Genomic DNA, 13275 nt, shown 5'->3' with positions numbered 1-13275 from the left:
TTTCAACACTAGTTAGGAAATAGTTATTTTCCTAACGCATGCTTAAAGGCTTCTTTAGCGAATGAGAGGTTTCCAGTACGAGGCGGAGGCGAGTTTTGGAATCGAATTCGCTAGAAAGAAGCCTTTCTGCAGTAGTTAGGAACTTCGTTTTTCGTAAATGACAATGAAAATACGCGATATTTCAACACTAGTAAGGAAAAATGTATGTACACTTGTATGAGTTACCCTCCCCCAGGTTTCGTCCCTTTTTTCTAAAGAGGGACGACACTATTTTAAGTGATGCGAATCATACATTAGGGAGGCAAGTGTATTGATGTAAATATTACGGTACCTGTTTCATATATCCCTCATTTCATTTTTATGAATCATATATAGGCAAACTTCTTGTAGTTTAAGTAGTGTCGTCTTTCAATATACGTAATAAACGATAGTGGTTTCAAATGGAGCACCACATACACACCGCATACAAGTTAACGACAAACATAAAACCAACTCATCAATTCTCTTAAAAAAAATGTTTTAAGCAAATTTTTCCATGGGCAACTTAAATATTAAGTGTACGACAGTATAACATGAGCAAAAATGAAATCGGGAACAGATGGTACCAGTTTGAAAGAACATTCTTCCAGCATTAAACTCCATATTATTGGTACATGCTCTTAGAACATAAAACATAAAATTGAGTACATATCTCCGCATGTAAGAATATCACTCGCACATATTTTGTTTTCTTATTCTTGAGCGAAGGATTAAGGGCTTTTCGAAATTTGTTTGCAATTTAAGTTTCCTTGAATGAAGTTTCAGATTGTAGCAGGACATAACATATAAGTTTTTTCAATTTTATTTTTTTATTTGTTGGTTCTTCGATTCTAGTTACAACACATTTTACACACAGTCATAGCGTGTTGGCCATATTTATATACAAGCACGAGCTTCGTAATAGACTAAATGGATGATATTTCATGGAAAGTTAAAAATAGAACTGTGTGCTGCCTCGAGTTTCGGTCGAATGTTAGACGGCATGACAGAAAAAATATATTTAAATTTCTTTTTCCAATAATGAAAAACTTTTGTCCATATAAAAAATAGCTTTTTAGCCCCGTACGAAGTACTGGGGCTTATAAGATTAATATGCCGTTTGTAACACGTTGATTTGGAAGCAGACTGTAAGGACAAAGCATTTGGTTATGTTCATAGAATCCACAATAAAAAAAATGTCCGTCCGTCCGTGACCCCTCTAGCTTGAGTAAATCACAACCTTTTTTCAAAATTCTTTTTTTTCCCAATTGGTATCGACAAAAGTAAGGTCAAGTTCGACGATATCTACCGAAATACGAACGCAATAGCTGAGTTTTGAGAATTCTTCTATTTTCTCAAAATTTTACAATTTTTTTTTCTTATTCTTCTGAATAAAATTTAGAAAAATTAACTTTGTTACGTGCCTAACGATGTAGACAATATATTAAACGTTTTTGGAACTGATTTAGACAGCTAGTTTTGATAAATACTTGAAAACTGAATGTCGAAGGCTTTAATTACTTCTTCTTCCTCTTTTTCGACTGTACGAGTTCTCTGGTTACTTTTTTGTCTGTCTACACATAAAATTACATTGTTAAACCATTGTTAAGCTTTAAAAAATTTGAGAAATTTTTGAGAAATTTGATAATTTTTTGAGAATTTTGAGAAATCCGATTTCTCAAAAATAGCCCATGAATGAAAGGTATTGAACATTGTTTTTGGGTAAGATGTAACGTTGACTTGTTGGGAGGGCTCAAAGGTCGTTACTCGGCCCTAAGTGTTTTTTGCACATAAATCGAGTAAATCTCATCCTATTTTGCTAGATTTAGTTTTTTATGGGAGGTAATTGAATACCGAAAAGAACGTGGCGAAAAATTTTTCAAATTTGGGCCCTTGGACTAAGGCCGGTACTCGGCCCTAAGTATTTTTTGCACATAAATCTAATAAATCTCATTCGATTTTGCTAGTTTTTGTTTCATTTGACAGATAATTGAATGCCGAATAGAAGGATGGCAAAAAAAGTTTCAAATTTGGGCCCTTGGCATAGGCCGCTACTCAGCCCTAAGTGTTTTTTGTACATACTAAAATCGAGTAAATCTCATCCGATTTTGCTAGTCTTTGTTTCATTTGAGAGGTAATTGAATACCCAATGGAAGTGAACACTTTCAGTAAATTTGACCATGCCCAACTTGACTTGCATTTTGGTAACAGACGCATTAGCGGGTTGTAGACGTATTAGGGTTCCGGGCGTATTACGGCTACGGACATATTATGGTTACGGACGAAATAGGATTACGGGTCGTACGGGGCTGAGTCGCAGCAAACCCTCCGACTGTTCTGATGCCTTGTTTTTCAATATAACTGGAGTGGCACAAGTCCGTGCGTATTCTTAGAGTGATGCTGTAAACCCGTTTCTATGTCACAAACGTCTTTACGTAAATAGTATTTACATTTATGCTAATGCAGTATACGTAACGAGATGGGAATTAGAAATTAATGGTCCAATGAGGGCAGCTGATGTCATGAGTGGATTAGTGGTATTGCTGATGCTATACAGTATACATACAAAAGTGTAGCACGTCTTCAGATTATTTTTTGGCCAAAACTATAGTCGGCTAATGTGCCGCTTATACTTTTTTTTTAAATTTATAATTAAACTTTTGCAACAATAACTCAAACGAAGCAGTAACTGGAAAAACATTTTATAGAAGACATTTCTCAGGATTACAACCACTGAAACCTGCTATTCATCACTCAAAATGGTATAATTTGTAACTGTGTAGGGATGGAGTACAAATTTTAGTGACTGTTGAGATTTTAGTTCATTAAAAAATCATAGCCAAGTGAAGTGGGTCAAACTTAATTAGATAAATCAGATTTATTTCTATACTTAAACCAAATAGCTTCGAAGAAATTTCGGTACATGTGCATTTTGAACATATAGCTTCTATTCGTAAAACTTGTCCAAAGTCTAGGTTTTATCTCAAGGAGACATCAGAATTCCACATGAGTATACCTTTCATTTGTCTTATTGACAAACTGTGAGGGGTAAGAATATTTTTTTAAGACACGACGAACTTCCACTAAAACTATTTTTATGCTAAAAACTCTTTCTAAAATTTTTTTCCCATAACAATACCCATGAAGAGAATGCCAAAAACACTGGACCAATTTTCCATTCAGTCTTTGTTTAAAGGTACACGGTGTGTACTTCTCATATAAAGAGTGTGTTTAAAAGGTTTCATGTTATTTTAGCTATTTGAACAATATAACACCCTTGGGATCGTTTATGAGGGTAGGAAAAATATCCACAAATTTTTCTTACACGAAAAAAGCTTTATGATGGGCATTTATCCTTTTTATCTTTATTTAGCAGCCGTTTTCTCAGAGCGCATTTTTTTTTTCTTTCACATCTAATGGTAATGTCAATTGTAAATATTAGTTGGAGCATATATAAACCGTGAAGGATGAGATGGTCCATTTCTGTTAGTCCAATTGCCCAATTGCGTGGATTGTTATGGTATTATTAGTGTTATTCCGTTGTGTTCTGTTTGTTCGGACGGACTGGTGTACAGACGGTTCGGAAAAGAAAATGAAGAGCAAATAAAATTAACACGACCTATAACAAGAGATGGGGGTAAATTTGATATGAATGATTTTGTTCAGTTTAGTTGTGTAACTCAAACGGTTAGGTATGATTTATGTCAACGTTTGCAATATATGTTTTATGTTTTCCTTTCGTTTGGTTAAATTTTATTACATTTTCGGAATAATTCTATTGTAACGAAAATCCATGCGGAAATGAAGAATATTTATGACACATCAATCTAATAACTTGAAGGTAAATCAGATCGGAAACCTATTTGAAACATGATTTTATTGAAGGTAATTATAAATTAATTACCATGGTGGACAATACTGACCCTCAATGCATATGAATAAATTAGGAATCATGATCGTTGAGTGTTCTATTTTAATGACTTCAATAATTAATTACAACATACCCTAACGTTTGAGAATGCTTACTCAACTCATCCAATTGTATTGCAGTCAAACGGCCAATATCTAACTACTTCTTTAATTTTTTTTTGTTGTGTAAATTTGTTTATTTAAACAAGCGAAAAAAAAGACTGCTCACAAAGGCGCAGTCAGTAAAAAAACGATCTTTTCATCAACAAATAAATATTACAATAAATAAAAATCATCTACTCTACTTCTCCCTAATGTTCCTAGAATGCATGCCGCATTTCCTCTTTGAATAGCGATTGAAATTTTCTGTAATAAGTAATCGGTGGAGCGCGGTTCTCCTGAAGCTGCTTTCATTAATGACCCCAATTTGTAGACAAATTTTTTCTTTAATCCTTTACAAAAGGTAAATGGCGATATTGGTACATTATACGTTTAGTATAACTAAACGGCTGTTAGGGCTTCACCCTTGGATAACTGTCACCTGAATACGAGAAGTCAAATCATATTTTATGCCTCACCCCGCTAAATAATATAAATCGACTATAAATCGGGAAAGTGACGAGTATCGAGTTTGCATGCAGCAATCACAACATACTCGTTAAAAAAATCTCTTGTATTCACTGCATTCGGTTTGCTGATAATTCAAATTTTCCCACATATGTGTATTGTACTATGACCACTAGTTAGCAAGTTTAGTTGGGATTTGAAATTTCATTTCAGCTATGATTCGCTAGAGCTTTTCGTGTGCAAAATAGTAAAGTATTCATTCACTGTCGCCAAGGCCCTGATAGATAGATGAAGTGGGTGGAAAATAACCTGTACCTAAGCCTCAGATGGGCCTGTCGTGCTTTACCCTGATGTGAACATGTATTTTTGAACTTTATATAAAGCAAGACTTCGAAACGTACCTTATTTTCTCTCAGATCGAAACAGTGGTCGAATAAGGTACTATTGTTTGGTACACACCACCATATTACAACCGCTACAATCACCACACTTGTCAACATTACAACATAATCTACTATTAAGCTTCAACATTAAGGTTACACTTTTATGCTTTAGCTTTCAACTGGTCGTTATATAATACTCATATTCCCCCACGTACGATTGATTAGGAGCACGTGCATATTTACGGACGTATGAAAATTCTCAGCTGAATCCGAAATGCAAAAGTGTAACTTCCATGAATCTGGAATATGCTCCAGATATAAAAACGTACAGATCAAAGACTCAATGTCTCATTTATTGTAAACTTACTCTAATCCATTTCTAATCCACACCATTACCCTACTACCATTCATACAAGAAATTTGCTGCCATTCAAAATTCGAAAATCAAAAATTTCAACCAAACCTTTGATAGCGATTAACCGATTACATTTTCAAAGTTAAACACACACTAAAATGTCTAGGAAAAGTATCAGTATTTTCGGAAAATTGGATTCCATTTAACGTTCAAAATAAACAAAACCATGAATTCGCAAAATTGTAATTCACCTCATAAAATGTAATTTTCCATGTAATTGGCATACTGAAGCCATTGACATAAAGCTATAAAAGGGAAAGGAATTATAATCAAAACAGATGGTACAATCAATAAATTTTCCATTTTGCGTGAGTTAGTCTCTTATTTCGATGCCTCCCCAGCAAGTTAGTATATTTATACATATATATAAATATCGCTGTGCCTAGATGTATATATGCAGATAGACTACTGTTTTAGTAAACCCCAAAAGTATGAAGCCCACGTAAGCACTCAGTTAACTATTGAATTCAGTTTTAAAATGTTTTTGTATTCCCTTGCGAAACAATGACTCTCTAATTATTTCTCTATGTTATTGGTGTTGTTGAACAATTTTCCCCAGTCAGAATAAACTTAAAATGGTAAAATCACATTCAGCAGACATGCACAAGATTCATTTCATTTCATGTTGACAAATGATTTTACGGGTCTTTGGAAATTCTTTTGTATTACACAACATCCCATCATCATCATATAGGTTTTTATGTAGATGGGTGTATAGAGGTAAAATCTATCTAGTCTAGATAGAACAACATCAAAACTGAAAAAGCCATGAGCCAGACCGAAACCACACAATACTGTACAGTTGAAAAAGGAATGAAAATTCTCTTATGTTGTTTCGTAACCCATTTTCCTCAATGGGTGGAAAACGTGATGGGACTGCTAAAACTTAAATGGGGTTGTCTTTGTGGCCACAACTAAATTTAGTAGTAAATTACAGCTACTTGGACTTGGCTTCGTGTGCACTTACATATATATATATATATACGGCATACAAGCATCTATATACGGTTTTGTATATATATGTAATAAATGGCAGAGCACAGAAGATAGAAAAAGGGATGTCGTTGTTATTTTAATGAAGGATTTAGCAAATGAACAAACTCGATTAAATAGTGATAATTCAGTTGTTTGTTTGTAAGAGATATAAAACAAAGTTCAAGATGAGAAATTCTTGCATGTCGTAAAATGTTAATATTGGTAGGTATTGTCTGATCGCAGATTTATGAACTTGATGGTCATTGGAAGTGTTTCGTTTCATTTTTTTCTGAATATTACGATTTTGATAATTAGTTTTTTAAATCTGAAATGTAATGGAATGAGTTAATTTAAATGGAATTTAATCATGTTAATGGCTCATATGCTTTAAAAAAAAACATTTTCTGTGTTTAAATTATTTATATTAATTAGTAATTAGTAATGTTGATGAGGGGGCTTTTTGGTACGTAATACATAATTTAACGCAAAATTCGTAGAATTCATAAATCAAATAAATTGATAGATGTGCGTTTTAGCGTAGCATACATTGGTGTCCACATTTTGCCAACACACCCAGTTAATCTAATACATCTCTGTGGACATCAAATGAATTAAAATTTAGATTTTTATTTTTCATTCACAACCAAAGACTAACACAGCGAGCCAATTAAAATGACTGCATCACTTTATCTACATACCATGGGATACTCTCAAAGGCAAAGCGCAACACCGAACGGCCAAAACTCTAAACTGATTACTTAAATGATACCGTCCGTGTATGTCGATATGCATATGTGTGCATATATTCGATCAAAAAGTAAATTCTTTTCGTTTTCGCATACAACCACAACCGTACATGCAATATGCAAAATTTTCTGTAATCGTGTCACATGTTGTGAATAGATACAAAACTGTGTTAGATGTAATGAAGTGCATTGATGCACCAAATGAAGTCATTAAATTTAGGGAAGAGGAAGCATTCAAAATAATGTGCATGTGTGGTTCATCGATGTATCTAACTCATCGAGAACAGTGTGCATTTCGATGTTGCCTGTTTACATTATCTACTTTCAATTTAAATTCCATTTTATCGAAATATTGAAACAATGTTCAATAGTTAGTTGGATGATTGCGATAAAGATATGTTCGTTTAAGGTTTTGCCTTCTACATGTTGAGATTCTTCTCTTCAAAATGGTAAATTACCCATCAACCAAATGATTATTGAGTTGGGTGTTACGGAAATAAATTCGTTGTACAGTTCACTTATAATTTATAATTGGAGTTAACTGATCTGATAAAGTGTTTATTAAACGATGCATTTTGTACCGCCTAAATATTTACGCAAAGCATTGTTTGCTTCTTCAAACACCGATGGCGAATAAAAGAAATGCTGTTTATCATCGTAAACATTATTTTTGCTGAAACAGTCATTCACAATATAAGAGAGAAAAGTTCCCTTCTACAGATCACACTTTAGTCCGTTAAGACACATACACTCATCACGAATAACAGACGAACAAAATCTTATTTATAAGGATGTGAATAAATATGTCAAGTTTATTGTCACATAAATTCTTTTGTGCGTTCTTATGTACCTACTAATTTAAAGAGACATTCAACACTTCTCTTATATTTGAAACTTATAAAACATGCTCTGGGGAAATCAGAGTTTCATTGCCCTTAAGGTTCTAATATTAAATTCTTACCACTTTTTTTTCGGTTCTTCAGACCTGCGTTTTCGGCAATAGAAAATGAAAATAAAATTTTTCTTAGAAAGACTTTTATCAATTTGAAAGAGAACATCACTTGAATGGTAGCTTAGCGCTGCGCCTGCATGTATTATCATCAACAATTTCCGTGAAAACTTTTTTTTTTATATTTGATTCTCTTCCTAATTATTTAGTGTACTTTAACCTTACAATATGGTTGTATTCAATGACAGTATAAAACATCATGACTAGTATCTGTGAGTACCATAATTTATGGTAGCACAAGTCGTAATATATTGTATAAATACTACACAATTTATACATACATATACACGCAGTCTAGTTCGCAGTTCCTTCAGTCATTGATAAAACTCAACGGAACTGAAAATTGAATGATGAAAGGACTTAAAATTTTATTTACGTCAATGCTATTCGCAGATTCTGCGAATAGTGTTTCTTGGTGACTAATCGCAGAATCTGCGAATAGTGTTTCATGATGACTATTCGCAGGAATGTTTTCATTAAAAATAAAACAAATACAGAAATTGGATGAAAATTCATTTTGTCGTTACTTCAATAGTTCGACCTTAGTGTTTAGTAGGGTCGGTCGATTTTTGAATATTTTCCATCCGAGCTTCTGCACCTAGCTGATCCGACTCAGCAAAGTCTAAAGAAAATTTTAAGACCAAAAAAAACATTTTCAAAAATGTTCTATGCTTTGCCCAAGACGATTTTTTGAAAATCTTCTAGTTTTTCGAGGTATCGACACTCTAAAGGCTTTCTTGTCTAAACCAAAAAGTGAATTGTTGGTAAAACGGTCTTAGTGTAAAGTACGGGGTCTACTCTAATAAACAAACCCAAAAGACACATCATTTTTGTGAGGAAAATACTTTTTCCGGGTAAAAAAGTTTCGCAGGTTTTCGATATTTTTATTTGAGAGAGGTTTCTTTTGCAGATTTTTTCACAAAATGAGTTTAAATTTTGTCGCACAATAGCTTATTTTTAAGCAACGTTGATAGGGAACCAAGAAGTAAAACGATTTTGAGAAAAGTTTTAAATGCGGTCGAATGATCGCCATGAGAGTGACTAAAAATTTTCGCAAAAAATTCATGTTCTCAGTTAAGGCATTTTTCCCCAATTGTAGATCAAACAAACACTTACGACACAAACGATTCTCAGATTATTTTCAAAAACTTTTCTGTTCTGGATAGCCTACAACATTCCCAAAAATTTGAGCCCACTTGAGCAAAAATTGAATCATTTTCCCTATGAATCGAATTTTCAAGTTCAAGATCCACTCAATTTTTCATATACGGCGAACTTTGACGACTCACAAAACATACTTTTTCGTCAAACTTCTTTCGGTTCTTATTTTTTCCAGTTAAATTGGACCCCAATTAGTCGAATAAGACTGAGACAGCTAACAAAAATCTAAAAGTAAGTTTTTGGTAGAGGTCAAATTATGTGGGCAACCGAAAACTCGAAAATTTAGCTTCTTTGATTTTACGCAAGTTGTAAATCAATTTTAAAAATTTTAAAAATCGATATTTGACACCTAGGGATGAAAACAATTTTTTGTGGACTATGCCAGTCACGGTCCCTTACCCATCGCACATCCCTAGGGTGTATCCATTTTATGAATTGATGCGTATCATTGCAAATAAAAATAGTCACCAAGAAACACTATTCGCAGATGGAAAGAGTGGCGTAACATAAATGTTGTATGTTTTTGCGCGGTGCGGATCTGTGATCCTGGATCTCACTGCTGTATATAAAATCTTGTTGCTAGCACGTTAGTAAATAGTAATAGTATACACATACGATGTGTTGCCGAACTCCACATTTACTAACTAGTTAGCTAAATAGCTATTTCTCAACTCAGTGACGTAAAGTAAAACTTTGTGGCTTCTGTTTAGAAAAGATTTGTATGCAAATCGCTAATAATAGGTTTTTCTAACATTTAATTGTATATTGTGAACAGTGTCGATTTTTTAGCACTAAACTCAACCCAATTTAAGTTTGCAATTGGTCACCATTCTACAATTTTAATTGTTCCACAGCGTTCCACATGTTGTCAACAAAAGAAGCGTAAAGAGTGTCGTTTCACTCACACGTACGTGTGGAATTGAAGAAGGGTAAAGGCAAACGCTACTTCCATGTGGTGGAATACGTGTGGAACAAATAAAACGAAAGAAACAAACGAAACCCACCAAAATTGCATTCTTATGATGAGATCAGTTTAGTTCTAAGTTGTCTATGTGAGAGGAACGGTACATTGTTGCATTTCCGCAATCAAAAATTGAAGTGGGACCCGTTTCGCTACCATTACCATTTCAAAACTTTGTGCACAAGATATACTATTATGACTCACTTTTGTTTATCAATGAAATAGTGTAAGAATGAATGGTTACATTGACTGCATACACATACAAAAATTTGGGAATAAAGTTTTAGGTTTTGCATCCGAAACATCAGGCATCATTGGTAAAACGGGCTTACAATTATTGAAACAAAGTGGAAGCAAAATCAAACCGGTCTCTCAAGAACGTCGAGCAACAAGTTATTTGATTCAATGAATTGCTGTTGCCATTCAACGAGGAAACATTGCCTCGATTCTAGCAACGCTTCCTCCATCAAAGAATCTTGATGAAATTTTTTATTTTTAATTATTATTAAATTGTTGAATTGATTTTGAAAACAATAAAATACTGGAAAAGTTTTAGCGTGTGGGACTTATTTCGATTTGTTAGGGACGGTTACCAGCGTTACAATAGTACCACTCTTTTAGTTCCACTTTGTTCGTAAAAGGAAAAAGTGGAACTATTTTCACTCCACATATTTTGTGACAATAGTTTCACTTTTTTAGTGCAACTTTTTCACCTTTTACGAAAAAAAGTGGAACTAAAAGAGTGGTACTAACGATACAGATTAAAGAACGTATATTAATTCCACGGAGATTGTTTTATTCGAAATACACTCCGACGGGACTAAGGACGCAATGGCTCAGTGTGAAGATTCTCGGCTGGTGTGATGTAGGGCTCAGGTTCAAATCAGGCACATCAACAATTTTCTAAACAAATTCAAATCATTTCAGATTTCAGACGTGTCGTCCTACACGTCGTAGATGTCGACATATCTAATTAAATTTAATTTTTACCAGTTTGAAGTGTAAGGGAAGTAATTCCTGAGGGATTTAATCCACAAAAAGATTTAAATCGAGGCCCATATCTATGTAATTTTCACTAATTGTCGGTGGTACTTTTAGAAAGGTATTCCAGCTGCGGAAAAACTTCCTTTTTTTTTAAATCGACACCCAAACTAGCTTAATGTCTGTGTACCAAATCTATTCAAATTGTAAACACACCGAGTTAACAAGAGTCTCGGCTTTGATATACATATTAAACGAAGGACGAAAGAAAGAAGGGAAATTGAAAAATATTTCACTTCTGTGAGGCGCGCGAAAAATTATTAACTACAACTTTTCTGCCAAGCAAACAAAGAGCACAATACATCTGAAAATGTAATGCAATTAAAGCCTTAAACAATCGTGCATTGTTTATTCGGTTATGAAGGGGTGTTTTAGCTGCGAACATTGTTTAAACTGAAAGTGGGATTGTAAAACACCAAATTCAATTTAGCAAAGGTGTTGTTATACACTAAATGAGATTGTGTATCTTCATGTTTATTGGGTAATTTGGATATTTGTTGTTGTCATGATATTGTATTCAACAGAACATACGTACGTATTGGTATTAAATAGATAGACACAATGCTGGTGTTTGTTGCAATGAGTCAATGTTGCTTTATATATAAATTAATTGAAATTACGTTGTGTTCTAGGAGATGTTTAACTTTCTTTTGCTTAATTAACTAGAGTTTTTATGGTTCAATTATGTTTTCCCGGATACCTTGGCGTAAACAACAAAATAACTGAACGAAGCATTGGAATCAAGCTCATTTATCTTGTCATTTCGATGTTTGATAAAAAAACTTCTCCAAAAATGACAAAAGATCTGAAAAACCTAATTAGCAGCCGTAAATTCATATATCCTTTACAAACAAGTTAAATACACAGCGTGCATAAAAAGCTTTTTACCCCCTTTGTGAAACGAAATTCAATTCAGAATATGATTTCTGTTCTGCCACTTGCACTATCCTGTGCTGCAGCATGTCATATCTTTAATCTAAAACATTTTATAGCGCTCATTGTGCAAATATCCTTTTACAATGGCCATGATAAGCGATGCAGAACCGTATACACGGGATGAAGACTGAACAATCGTTTAGAATAATATAATTTTGTCTTAAGTGCAATTTTGTTATTTTGCCGAATTTTCTTTTTATTCATTTTGACCAACTAAACAAATTCGACTCCATTAACGAAAGACAAGTAGAAGGTAAATGAAGGCGTATTTATTTAATTATTTATTTGAACAACAACGGGTTTCACCTTACTGGCGTGTATCAAGAGTGACAAAATACATACGATACAACTTCAATTAACATTGCTAACGTTAGAACAGCTAGCCCACGTTCAAAAAGGCAAAACCATTCAAAATTACAAACAAAATCAAATCAAATCGTATCAGGAAACATTACACAACAATATTTCAAGTTTTGAATATGAACATTATTTCGAAGCACATTCGATATTATTTACATTCGTTACGGAAGATAGTCTCTCTCAGCTATCACCGAACTCAGCTATCGTTTATGCACTGAATCTGAGTCCGTCGTTTCATCACTTATTGCAAGAGCACCGAATGAACAATACGTCAATGTAGTCAACGATCATAATTTCTTTGACTCTCACACACACTGTACCATAACACTGATTACCATCTTCGATACCATAAATTTTCCTTTTTCATGGAAAGCACACCAAAAAAAAAATGTTTTTTGTTGCAGCTTCTGCATCTGCACAACTGCGAAAAGACATATTTTACACATTTTTAATCAATAGCGGAATGTTATCATCATTTGGCTTTTTTATTTTTGATTTATAGGTTTTAAATGATCGCGCAATATATATAGTCTCGGATATGAGAATTCAGTGGAATGGAAACTGGACTATTTCACATTATTGGAAACATGCCAATTCAGATTTGACTCTCTGTGTGCAACTGAAAGGATTTCAAAAGTAATGGAACCTGGCAAATGTTGATATAATTATTTGATATATTCTCCTATACTTTCACTTATACCGAAAAGACTTTGCTGTGCCGCGTCGAGATGTATAAATCGACCATATAATATGAATTGTATACCACATACATATATGAGACAGAGATGTCAATT

At 33.7% G+C, this 13275-nt stretch overlaps 2 long non-coding RNA genes across 2 annotated transcripts; one reads left to right on the top strand and one right to left on the bottom strand.

Moving 5' to 3' along the window:
• Nucleotides 1-671: 671 nt before the first annotated feature.
• Nucleotides 672-8872, top strand: LOC119068828. Its single transcript, XR_005086232.1, has 3 exons — nt 672-683; nt 4480-4481; nt 8569-8872. It is a non-coding gene; the product is annotated as an uncharacterized LOC119068828 (long non-coding RNA).
• Nucleotides 3359-13203, bottom strand: LOC119068827. The gene is made up of 2 exons (XR_005086231.1): nt 12638-13203; nt 3359-3637 (listed from the first exon to the last, which is right to left on the bottom strand). It is a non-coding gene; the product is annotated as an uncharacterized LOC119068827 (long non-coding RNA).
• Between the last annotated feature and the right edge of the window lie 72 nt (nt 13204-13275).

This window comes from Bradysia coprophila (genome assembly GCF_014529535.1).
Source record: "Bradysia coprophila strain Holo2 chromosome X unlocalized genomic scaffold, BU_Bcop_v1 contig_20, whole genome shotgun sequence".
Taxonomy (NCBI): Eukaryota; Metazoa; Arthropoda; class Insecta; order Diptera; family Sciaridae; genus Bradysia; species Bradysia coprophila.
This window is presented reverse-complemented; position numbering and strand designations above follow the sequence as displayed.